The following is an 11909-nucleotide window of genomic DNA, read 5'->3' as shown; positions in this document are numbered from 1 at the left end:
TCTGAAATGACGACGAAATTCGCGCAGAATATGTATTCTGTGATCGGCAGCTGTGTTTCATCGCATAGCCGTGCTCCTCGAAAAGGCCTAGTACCCCGTTAGTAAGCAGCTTGTATGCAGGCGTGCACCGCTCTTCTACGCCTGATGTCACGAATACACGTTGCTATTGTGTTTGTGCATGGTCGCTCAATGAAAATCATTGAGCTGCCATGGTTTGTGTGTACTTAGGTATATTTTATGGACTTGTGCATCAGCAGTGCTAACACGTGTGGGGTCAAGAGTCCGGTGTGCTAAGTAATTATTGAATAATCAAAAAGGTGGGATCGGGTAGATTTATATATAAAACGTCAGTGGGACACACAGCGGCCTGCAGCCCATCTCATGTTTACGTTTGTAACTTTAATCGTTGTTGTAAGTCGATGCAAAAAAAAAAAAAAAAAGAGCTCTCCTACCGGTACTACACGGCCGGCCAAGAAGTCGTGCCTATATATACCGGATTGTCAAAGTGAAACTTCGAAGTGTGGCAGCTTTGGCTAGTTGCTATGGCATGACGATAGTTATGCACTCTGCTCTTTCGTGTCCTCCTTCTCTCTGCGTTGTCGTATTGTTCTTGCGCTATAACTATCGTCATGTCATACCAACTAGCCCGACCTGCCACACAATTATGTCAAACTGCAGTCGAGTAACGCGTGCAGACTGTTCGAGTGATGTTGTATTCTGCATTTGTTGTGTGTGCGTGTTTGTCTGAATGAGAATCTATGTGTCATCAATTCTGCCATCATTTGATTTCTATACATTTGTCGACTTTTGGCGAATGTATCCATCATCTTTTATTTTTTTTTACCCCCGGAAATAACCCCAGAATTAACCTCCAAAACTTGTGAAGGCAGTAAAAATTTACGCTGCACAATCACGCTTGCGAAAGGAGAATGTGTTGCAAGCATTCTAGTGTGTTTTTAGGCACAATGTAAAAAAATGCAGAGTAGAACATTACTTATGACGGCTTTATTGAATTTTCTCAACACCAATAAAAAAAGGACTTTTGTGGGACATGATGTAAGTTGACATGGAACACTGTACACAACAGTAAAATTCAAATTTTGCGAAATTTCGATGCCGAACACGCGTGTTCAGGTGAATGTTTTCTGAGGCTATTCGAGATAAATCCGAGCGATTTTAAACACGTGAGGCACTGTTGTTATTCGTTCTCAAGCTGTCGTATTGGGCGAAGATATGGCCTCATCAAGTGTCAGGCCCCCGGGATGGCTTTATGCCCTCCTATAGTAGAATTCTAAGTACCTTAATCGCTCACCACATTTTCTAAACACAGGCAGAGTTAGTGCCCCCTTGCCTGCCGGCGCTGAAGGGTGCTGTGACAGCGTACTACTGCTCTCCACAGAGGAGTAGATCCTACTCTAAGCAGTCGAACATTGTTTTGTAAACGCAACAGTGACGCTAACCTAAAGATCTATCCGAAAACCTAAAAAATTTCTAGCAGCTTCAGGAATTTGGCGTCCTTCTTGTTAAATCTAGGGAGTTTGGTAAGGCTCTGTATATGTCAGATTACCCCGGCTGATTAATGGCAATATTTAGTAATCGCGCGTTTCAACCTAGAAAGTGTGTAAAAACGATAACTCTGGCTATTACATTATTTTACTATTTAAGAGTCTCGGTGTTCTGCTGTACCGACTGAAAGGTATAACATTTTTGTAACGCCCGATTACTATATTCTGAGTACTGGGAGAAATGAAACTCTGTCTTCGTGAAGGCTAAGCATGCACGCGAATAAAGCCCTTATTGATTGCTGCTCTGTGAAGCAAACAAAGTTTTTGTTTTTAGTGCTCATAAACACATGCCAAGTTTAAGCTTAGTGGGTGTCTTTGCTCGAGTGATGTATCCATGTGAAATAACTTAACCAGGAGGCTTGCAGAGGATAATAAGAAAAATAGAACTGCAGATCAGGTAAAGTGCTTCGGGTTCAATATTGTGAAAACAGCGTGATGAATAAAGACAACAAGACCGTTCGCGTGTTTTGATCTTTCTATCGTGCCCATTACATGAGAGCAAAACGTGACAAAGTTATCTGGATAAATGGGGACATATTCAAAAGTGCTCATGAAAGGCGGAGCCATCAGCCTCTTAAAGAAGGTGCAGGGACACCTACTCAAAATCTTGTGGCAGATATAGCAAACGCGGAAACTATAAAAAAAAGGGCGGCTGCATCTCCCTGCGGGGGAAACCTCAAATAAATGCGTCGCAGAGTTGAGGGGGGGGGGGGGGATTGCGTGAATGTTGCGTAATTGGGTATGGTTTGGTGGGAGCAGCGATGGGGTAGTGGTTAGAGCATCCGCCTCGCATGCAAAAGGTCCGTGGCTCAAATCCCGGTGCCGCGCAGTTCCCAACCGGATAAAAAAAAATCCGCGCAGTGAAGGAACTGCATTACGAGGCCTGGCGTGCGGCCTCACCGGTAACCACCGCCGGGAACGCACTCCCTCACCAGAGAAGGATTGGCCACCTTGGTGCAGTATCTGGCCACTACCTCCCACATGCATACGTAAAATAATTCACGGCCCTCAGTCCCCAGCAGCTGCGAAGCAACTGACCACGGTGGCGGTCCGATCTGCAACGCAGCAGAGGGTGCTAAGAATCTCTGGATCCGGACAGGCCGCCATTGGAACCTGAACTTGGCAACGTTTAACACTAGAACCTTATCTAGTGAGGGAAGTCTAGCTGTACTATTCGACAAGCTAGAGGGTGTCAAATGGGATATAATAGTGCTCAGTGAGGTTAGGAGGACAGATGAGGCCTATACGGTGCTACAGAATGGGCACGTCCTTTGCTATCGGGGCTTGGCTGACAGAAGAGAACTGAGAGTGGGGTTCCTAATTCACAGAAACATAGCTGGCAACATAGAGGAATACTATAGCATTAATGAAAGGGTGGTAGGTATCGTAATTAAACTGAATAAGAGATACAAGATGAAGGTGGTACAGGCTTACGCGCCTACATCCAGCCATGATGACGCTTCAGTTGAAAACTGCTATGAAGACGTGGAATCGGCAATGAGTAAGGTCAAAACACGCTATACAATACTGATGGGAGACTTTAATGCAAAGGTAAGGAAGAAGGAGGCTGGAGACCAGGCAGTAGGAGATTATGGCATCGGCACTAGAAACGCCAGAGGAGAGCTACTGGTAGAATTCACAGAACGCAATAATTTACGAATTTTGAATACTTTCTACCGAAAACGAAGAAACCGCAAGTGGACATGGAGGAGTCCTAATAGCAAAAATAAGAACGAAATAGACTTTATAATGAGTGCACATCCAGGCATCGTGCAGGATGTGGAAGCGGTTGGCAAGGTACGATGCAGTGACCATAGAATGGTACGGTCTCGAATTCGCCTAGATTTGAGGAAGGAACGACAGAAACTGATACGCAAGAAGCCAATCAATAAGCTAGCACTGAGAGGGAAAGCACAGGAATTCAGAGTCTTGCTTCAGAACAGGTACTCGGCTCTCAGTGAGGAAACCAATCATAGCATAGATACAATGAGTGATAATCTGACGAGTATCATTACGGAGTGTGCAGTGGAAGTTGGAGGCACGGTAGTTAGAGAGGACACTGGCAAGCTTTCCCAGGAAACGAAGAATCTCATTAAGAAGCGTCAAATCATGAAAGTCTCAAGTACAACAAACAAAATAGGACTGGCAGAGCTTTCGAAGTTGATTAATAGGCGTAAGGTATCCGATGTAAGAAGGTATAACATGGAGAGAATTGAACACGCTCTGAAAAACGGAGGAAGCGTCAAAGCAGTGAAGAGGAAACTTAGGATAGGCAAAAATCGGATGTATGCACTAAGAGACAAAGAAGGCAAAATAACTGCCAATATGGATAGGATAGTTAAAATAGCGGAGGAGTTTTACAGAGATCTGTACAGTAGCCGGGACAATCACGACATTAATACTATAAGAATTAGCAGTAACCCAGATGACACCCCACCAGTAATGATAGAAGAAGTCAGAAAAGCTTTGGAGAGCATACAAAGAGGCAAAGCTGCTGGTGAGGATCAGGTAACATCAGATCTGCTGAAAGATGGAGGACAGATTGTGTTAGAAAAACTAGCAACCCTGTTTACGAGGTGCCTCCTGACGAGAAGAGTACCAGAGTCTTGGAAGAACGCTAACATCATCTTAATACATAAGAAAGGAGATGACAAGGACTTGAAGAATTACAGGCCGATTAGCTTGCTCTCTGTAGTATACAAGCTATTTACAAAGGTAATTGCTAACAGAGTAAAGAAAACACTAGATTTCACTCAACCAAAGGAACAAGCAGGATTTCGAACAGGCTACTAAACAATCGACCACATTCATACTACCAATCAGGTAATAGAGAAATGCTCAGAATATAACCAACCACTATACATAGCCTTCATAGATTACAAGAAGGCATTTGATTCAGTAGAAATATCAGCTGTCATGCAGACACTGTGGAATCAGGGCGTCGATGAAGTATATATAAACATTCTGAAAAAAATCTACAGGGGATCAACTGCTACCATAGTGCTTCATAAAGAAAGCAACAGAATACCAATCAAGAAGGGTGTAAGGCAGGGGGACACAATCGCCCGAATGCTATTTACCGCGTGCTTACAGGAGGTTTTCAGAAGCCTAGGATGGGAAATGTTAGGGATAAGAGTTAATAGAGAGTACCTTAGTAACCTGCGCTTCACCGATGACATTGCATTGCTGAGTAACTCAGGGGACGAATTGCAACTCATAATTACGGAGCTAGACAAGGAGAGCAGAAAAGTGGGCCTTAAAATGAATCTGCAGAAAACAAAAGTAATGTATAACACCCTCGGAAAAGAGCAGCGCTTCGAGATAGGTAATAGTGCACTTGAAGTTGTAAAAGACAATGTCTACTTAGGGCAGGTAATAACTGCGAAGCCGAACTACGAGATTAAAGTAACTAGAAAAATAAGAATGGGGTGGAGCACATTTGGCAAGCACTCTCAAATCATGACACGTAGATGCCACTATCCCTCTAGAAGAAGGTATATAACAGCTGCGTCTTGCCGGTGCTTAGCTGTGGAGCAGAAACATGGAGACTTACAAAAAGGGTTCCGCTTAAATTGAGGACGACGGAGCGAGAAATGGAAAGGAAAATGGTAGGCGTAACCTTAAGACTCAAGAAGAGAGTAGAGTGGATTAGGGAACAAACGGGGGTTAAGGATATCAGAGCTGAAATCAAGAAGAAGAAATGGACATAGGCCGGGTATGTAGTGCGTAGGCACAATAACCGCTGGTCGTTAAGGATAACTAACTGGATTCCCAGAGAAGGTGAGCGGGCTAGGGGGAGACAGGTTAGGTGGGCAGATGAGATTAAGAAGTTTACGGGTATAAATTGGCTGCAGCAAGCACAGGACCGGGTTAAGTGGCGGAACATGGGAGAGGCCTTTGTCCTGCAGTGGTCGTAGTAAGCTGATGAAGGTGATGGTAATGAAACTCACGAGCTTGCAAATGATATCAACTTTTCTCATTTGTGTCAATTATCTGAAGATAAGTACGGGCTATCATCTTATTCCCTTCGATTTCAACGGCAACACCAGCCTTGAAGATCCCGGGCGTATGACGAAGCACTTTTGGGCTGTTCCTGAAAGATGTTTGCCCACCGTGCAAGAAACGAACGAAAAATTGGCGAACTCGGTTGAACAACAAAAAAAGAGAACTATAGAAATCCAACGAAGCTTCAACAAAACTTACACTCAACTACTAAAAATCTAAGAAAGGTAGGTAATAGGGTCACAGTTTTGAAGAAAAAGTGAAAAACGGCAATCAAAAAATGAAAACACAGCTTTCAAAAGGTTCTACAAGCCAAGTTGACTAACTAATGTCCGGCTTTCCTCCAGCACAACAACCGAGGCTGCTGAGCGAAACCTCTTTGAACCCGAATTTCGAAGGCATTCCCTTGACAATTTATTTGTTTAAGGCGTGACGATGTCGGGAGAGGATGTATGTTCACCCTTGACATCAACCTATAAGCAGCAGCAGGGCTCGAAATCTCAAGGCGCCGGCAAGTAAGTAATCAGCCACTCTGTTTTGTTTCTGATTACTTACTAGCAAGAAGGGAGCGCCTTGAAGTGTTCCGTGCGAGACGCAGCCGATGCCGAAAGGCAAAAGCAGACGCCGTGGCTCAGCCATGTCGCTGATTGGCTACACCACTCTCCAGCAACTCTCGGACCCATTCTTCGAGCGGCAAAAAATGGCAGACGCGCAGGAAGTAAACAGCTGCGCGTGGCTGCCTGAGAACGTCAAACGGCGAGGCATGGTTGCCGCCAGCGTGAACGGGCTCTAACACAGGCTAGTCAAAGAACTGCTTCGCATCTAAAAGACACATTTAAAGGGTCCCTGAAACGGTTTTTTCACATTCCGTTTTTGATTAGACCCATTTTGGAGGAAATGATTGGCACCACAGTTCAATAAAAACACTCATTAACGGAGCTACGAGTACTAAAAAAGTACCCTCCTCCTACACTGCGCCCATCACCCTCAACTGCCCTCAACTCTTACTTCGAGCACTCCGAGCTAAGCTCCACTTTCACGGCGCCTGTGTCACGATGTGGCGGGAGACTACATACGCGTAAATCCCGCTGCCGATCCGGTACCGTCAGTCTGTGCTGCGCGTTCCACAGTTAACCAGATCAGCTGAAAACGATAACGTCAGTAGAGCAGAGCGCTCCACTTGGTTTTTGGGCGATTCAAAACGCGTTTGGCCGAGTAACAGCGATCTGGAGCGATTCGCAGCTTTAAAGCGTTGTAATTAATCCCTTACAAAAATCGTATATATGGACATATATAAAGATTGCCATATATGGCCACATCAGGAATTGGGCATATCAAGCCATATATGAATGCTCACCAGATATGCCCATCCTGATGTCCCCATATATGGATAGAATGTATATCAGTATTTATAAAGCCATATATGGCCTTATATACTTATATATGGCTTTATATAAACACTTCTATATATAGCTATATACAGACGATTTCCATACATATAGGAATTCAGCTTGTGGATGGCATAGTTAAACAGTTTCACGGATCATTCTACAGCTATAATTATTACTGCCTGATAATTGATGGTGCCCCCAATGGTTCCCAGTGAATTCAGCCTATATATCCATTTGCTCACCTTATAAACTTTGGTGTCGACGGTTTACATGATGAAGGATCAAGTTTAATTAGTCTATTATTTGGCGAATATAACAAAGGTAGATGTATGGCCAGAGTATCTACTCCAGATTTGACGCTCTAGAAAGCTGGGGTACACAACAGTACAATTGTGTCACGTACGTGCACACACAAATCATATTGCTGCAGGTATGATCGAGCCAGCTGTATAATATATATATATATATATATATATATATATATATACAAACACACATCTGCCTGTACAGCAGGTGAATTCGCTAAAATATCAGGTGAGTGTAAGATGTTACACAACAGCCACAGCATTTGAACAGAGGCAAGCACTGCAGGGACAGCAGCAGGCAGCATTTAATAATTAGCACAATAAAGCTAAGTTGAATGGCTTATGTGTGCATTGATCCCGAGGGCTGCATGGCGATGCACATATGGCAGCACTACGCATGCACAGGCACATTCCTCTTTTTATACTTACAAAACTCACAAACACATATTGCTGTAAAAACGACTAGTTTTATTGGAGGACCGCATTTTTTTTTCTTCTGCTCTCAGCTCAGCAAGCTTGGTGGCCATTGAAGGCACCAGGAGTTTTTCGGAGCACTCCCACCCTTTCCCTCTGGCCGTGCTTTTCGTGTACGCTGTAAATACAAAATCAGATTAACATGTACCATGATGTGTACACAAACTCATTAGATAAGCCTCGCCAATAAGTTCTATTTAATTTATTGCAATAGCCTCTAATAATGAATACAAGGCCTGAATAAAACAAATTAATGATTGGTTCTGGCACTATACTTTGAATATGTGCATATGGTCAAACCCCCTACAATGAAAAATTCTTGGTTATGTAGTTTAAATGCCATTACTTCAATCAAGCATAAATTATACCTTAAAGTACATAGCAAGTTCGGATAATCGATATTCATTAGCAGAAACATATGTTTACCTAAAATGGCATCAATTGCAGCAGCGTGAAGAGGAGGCCGATGGGCCACTGGTTTGTGCGTCCCTTTGGCCTTCTGGCCCTTCATTGAGCAAGTCAAAAGGGCATGCCTGATGAAAATCGCAGGGAGGAGCCCCCGGGCCAATGCAGTTGGTGTTTTCGCTGAATTTAGCACAGCATGCAGTGCCCGCGTCTCAACAAAGATTGAGCTCTTCGGCTGCAGTTCCACAACCTGTGGACACATATAAAAAAGTGAAAATTAGGCCAAACTCATGCAGCAGACAAGTGTCAGCTTTTATTAATTATTCTTGTATATATAGCTTGCCCTTAGGCCAATATTGTACGATCCTGCAAGGCGCACAGTCAACGCACGCAAAGCACTTTTGGGAACAATAATTTTCTAGTGCATCACTAAATCTTTAATGCATATATACATCATGTCGCACTGTTGCTCCTGCTGAACACTTGTAGACGCCATCCACTGGTCAGAACGCAAGCTATATAGCTCTGACTGGTTGACTAATGTTGCTAACGCTAGGGGGAACGAAAATGAGACATGCATGAATCGCAGTGCAGTCCTGCCATAGTGCACACATTTATGACAAAAAGAATATTAATACTAATATTTTAGATTATGCCCCGAAACCCCAATATGACACCGTAGTGAAAGTCTAGCTCTGGAAAATTGGACCGCCTGGAGCTCTTTAACATGCATGGACATCGTACGTAAAGTAAGCATTAGCAATAAATTTACGGACAACTGTCGAAGTAATAGGTGAAACGTAAATCGAGACGAGCGAATACGTACACCATTGTCCAACGGCACTTAAGGTGTACATTAGTGTTTAAAATAACTCTTTTGCTTATTTCCCTTCACTCTTTAATGTTTTCTACAATCGCTAGCAGATCATTTGGTTCGGCTCAGAATGTCGCAATACAAAGTTTATGAAACGATGAAAGCACAAACACTGATGTGTGTTGATTCGTGTCGTCAAGCTTGTGTCTAATCACTGCACTGGATAACGAACGGGTATATGACAAATGAGCTTGAAATCCCACGTAGAAGCAACACAAAGAGAAAGTGAAAATAAACATCTTATACATCTCGAAGCACGGCATGACAGCGTAAGTTCCTTTCACCACAGCGAGCCACCTTTGGCGATATGCCAAAAGTGTGCCCATATTTAGTAAAATGGTTGTCGCTCCTAAAAAATTCATTTAAAGAAGAATCACAATGAATGTACGTGTTCAGGTAGCCACCTGGCCTCAGCGATTGTAGGTCGATTATTCAAAACAAATAGACTTCCACAAAAAAAAAGTGGTTGTGATAAAACTGCCCCAGTTTTGTCGCAAAATCTACCAATCGAGAAACGAGGTGCCATCAAAAAAATGCTAGTGGTACGTTGCTGAGCCAAAGAACACATGTCATGCGGGTCTTTCTGCCATGCAGCTTGGAATGTGCTCGTTTGATAATCTTGAAATTACACGCAGTTAGATTTACGTAGCCTCAGGCATTGTAACTCATGTTACACTCTTCTCTACTGAATCGGTGCATGACACCTATGCAACGTTCAATATTACCCGAGAATAAAGCGCACTCTGCCTTTCATGCTCGCCCTGGGCGACTCTTCACGCTTTCGCACTAAATCATGTCTTTGCTGTGTTGTTTGTACGTGGTTAGCTTGTGTTCCACCTACTATGCACTGCTGTACTTATCTACATCTTTGTCATCTGCATACTACAAAAAAGAGAGAAAGAAAGAAACATCTTAGAAAGCCCGCCTATCTGTGCGATTACTTCAATACCACCATTCGCACCTTACACACCTGATTTTTTTTCTCTCTCATTCTGTTCGCCATGAAATGTGAGACAGTCGACAAGTCTAGACAGAAAAGCTTAGTGGCTGACAGAACTTTGCGCTACACAGCATTTACCATGCGTACGCACATGTTCTTGCACCAGTAAAAATATAAAAACCTAGCTTTCATCGATGGATTACGTGCATGACAGTGCTACAACAAAGGCCTTCTATTAACCAGGCCTTTGTTGTAGCACTGTCATGCACGCATGTTTTTTTTTTAGACAACAAATAACGACTGCCTTACGTCGGTCACCAACAATGCCACATAAACACTAATGACAATGTAAAAAAGATGAAATTTCCAGCAAAATTATGCAACATTATATATAGGCCATGCAATCTGAATTAATTTTCAACGTCTCGGCTTTTTAAAGCGGTCTTAAATTTAAGCACACAGTTGAGCACAGTGCAGTGGAATCTCGATGATACGATCATGGCTAATACGAATTTCCGGATGATACGAATTTTTCTGTGGTCCCTGCCGAGCCCCATTACTTTGCAATGCGCTAGAGTATGTTTGTTACGAATCGATTTTCTGCCCGCGTCGTTTGATACGAATGAACGCCGCCCCACTGACGGCCGCGAAATGGAACAGCGCTCAGCCGCGCACCGGAATGCGCGCTGCACCGCCGGTTTGGCATTTCGCCAACGGTGCCTGCCAGCAGCGCGTGGCGGCCTCCAACATCGGCGCGCGGCGTGCGCAATATCGGAGACCTCAGAGACCATTTGCGCCTTTTGATTTCGGTTTAGGTTTAGAGATGGCGCTGGCCACGGTTTCCTTTCTTTCTGTTTTTGGGTGCGGCGGCGAGGACGCGACGGACTGCGCAGGTCAAGTGGGGCGGTGACGCTTTTGTTGCTGTTGTGCTTTTCCTCTTTCTCTGCGTGGCGTTGGACGGAGTGGCTGCAGTGCTGTGCTTCGGGCCGCGTTCTTTTTGTTTGCGACATTTTGCCTAGTCGCAACGAGCTATGTATCGCAAGCGAAAAGCGCTCTCCTTTAAGAAGAAATTAGACATCCTTCGAAAGGTCGATGAGGATCCTAAGAGAAAGCGGACGGAGTTGGCTAAAGAGCTAGGCTTTGCAACGTTAACACTGAGCACAGTTGTTGGACAGCGAGAGACGATAATGAAAAACGTGCTTTCCTTCAACGTCAACGCAAAGAAAGCGAAGACCGCTCAGCACGTGAAACTTGAAGAGACTCTCCAGACTTGGTTTAAAGAGGTAACCGCAGCTGGCGTGAATATCGATGGCAAAGTTTTGCGGGAGAAAGCCGACGAGTTTGCACTTGCTCTGCATATCTACGGATTTCAGGCCTCAGGTGGGTGGCTGCAGCGCTTTAAGACTAGGCACGCTCTCGTTTACAAAAGCGTCTGCGGTGAAGCGAAAAAAGCTGATGAGGCAGTTGTCAGCGACTGGTTAGAGAAGCTGCCGTCACTCATTGCAGAGTATGAGCCTCGTGATGTTTTTAATGCTGATGAGGCAGGTCTCTTTTTTAACCTGCAACCCGAAAAGAGCCTCTGTTTAAAAGGCGAAGCATGCAGAAGAGGAAAAAAAAGCAAAGAGCGTATTACTGTGCTCTTGTGCTGTAACGCTGACAGATCGGAAAGGCTTAAGCTGACCATAGTCGTAAAGTTCCAAAAGCCCCGGTGCTTCAAGCGCGAGAGTCGTTTGCCGTGCTTCTATCGCGCAAACAAAAAGGCGTGGATGACGGCGGCGTTGTTTGAAGAGTTTTTGTCACTGCTGGACAGGAGGATGGCTTGTAAGAATCGGAAGATTCTTCTTTTTCTTGACCAGTGCGCCGCCCACCCGAGGCAAGTAAATAAATGCTTTTTACGTACTTGTGCCTGGATGAGTTCACGTCTGACTCTTGGTTAATTTAGCCAGCTTTATT

General features: G+C 44.2%; 1 protein-coding gene across 5 annotated transcripts in view; it reads right to left on the bottom strand.

Annotated features, from left to right (window-relative positions):
* Positions 1-7710: 7710 nt before the first annotated feature.
* LOC119161800 (uncharacterized) overlaps positions 7711-11909 on the bottom strand; it is a 104781-nt gene continuing 100582 nt past the window's right edge. For all 5 annotated transcript variants that reach the window (XM_075880125.1, XM_075880123.1, XM_075880124.1 and 2 more), the window contains 2 exons: positions 8164-8392; positions 7711-7855 (listed from right to left, as the gene is read on the bottom strand). The gene's annotated coding sequence lies outside the window, so the exon portion shown is untranslated. The remainder of the gene's footprint in view (positions 7856-8163; positions 8393-11909) is intronic.

The sequence above is a fragment of the Rhipicephalus microplus genome, chromosome X, assembly GCF_043290135.1.
Source record: "Rhipicephalus microplus isolate Deutch F79 chromosome X, USDA_Rmic, whole genome shotgun sequence".
NCBI lineage: Eukaryota > Metazoa > Arthropoda > Arachnida > Ixodida > Ixodidae > Rhipicephalus > Rhipicephalus microplus.
The sequence above is the reverse complement of the archived record's forward strand: the minus strand, read 5'-3'. Positions and strand labels throughout refer to the sequence as shown.